A 478-nucleotide genomic window follows, 5' to 3' on the forward strand; every position below is an offset into this window, starting at 1 on the left:
GGGGAGGGAGGAAATGAAATCGGTTTGAAAGAGGAATCGGGAAGTTAAAAAAAGGAGAGGGGAGCAAAGGGAAGAAAAGGTGAATCAGGAAGGAACAAAGCACGAGGGAAAGACAGAAGGAAAAAGAAAAGAAAGAGTCAATCCGGAAAGCAAGCAAGAACAAGCGAAGAAGGAAGTTACAAAATGGTAAAAGAAAGAAAAAGAAAGAAAAAAGGGGAAGGGGGAGGACAGGGGGGGAGGAGTTATAACACAGATAAGCAAAAAAGAACCCCAAAAAAAGAGAATATCACTGCGTTCACAATCCGAGCGACATTCACGCGGACCATTTTGTGCACAGAAAAGTGAGGCAGACAGACAAAAACAACAGAGGGAGAGGAAATATTATGTTGGACCAGCCACATTGAGAGAGAGAGGGGGGAGAGAGAGAGAGAGAGAGAGAGAGAGAGAGAAAGAGAGAGAGAGAGAGAGAGAGAGAGAG

Source organism: Aplysia californica, unplaced genomic scaffold (assembly GCF_000002075.1).
Source record: "Aplysia californica isolate F4 #8 unplaced genomic scaffold, AplCal3.0 scaffold00393, whole genome shotgun sequence".
Lineage (NCBI taxonomy): Eukaryota > Metazoa > Mollusca > Gastropoda > Aplysiida > Aplysiidae > Aplysia > Aplysia californica.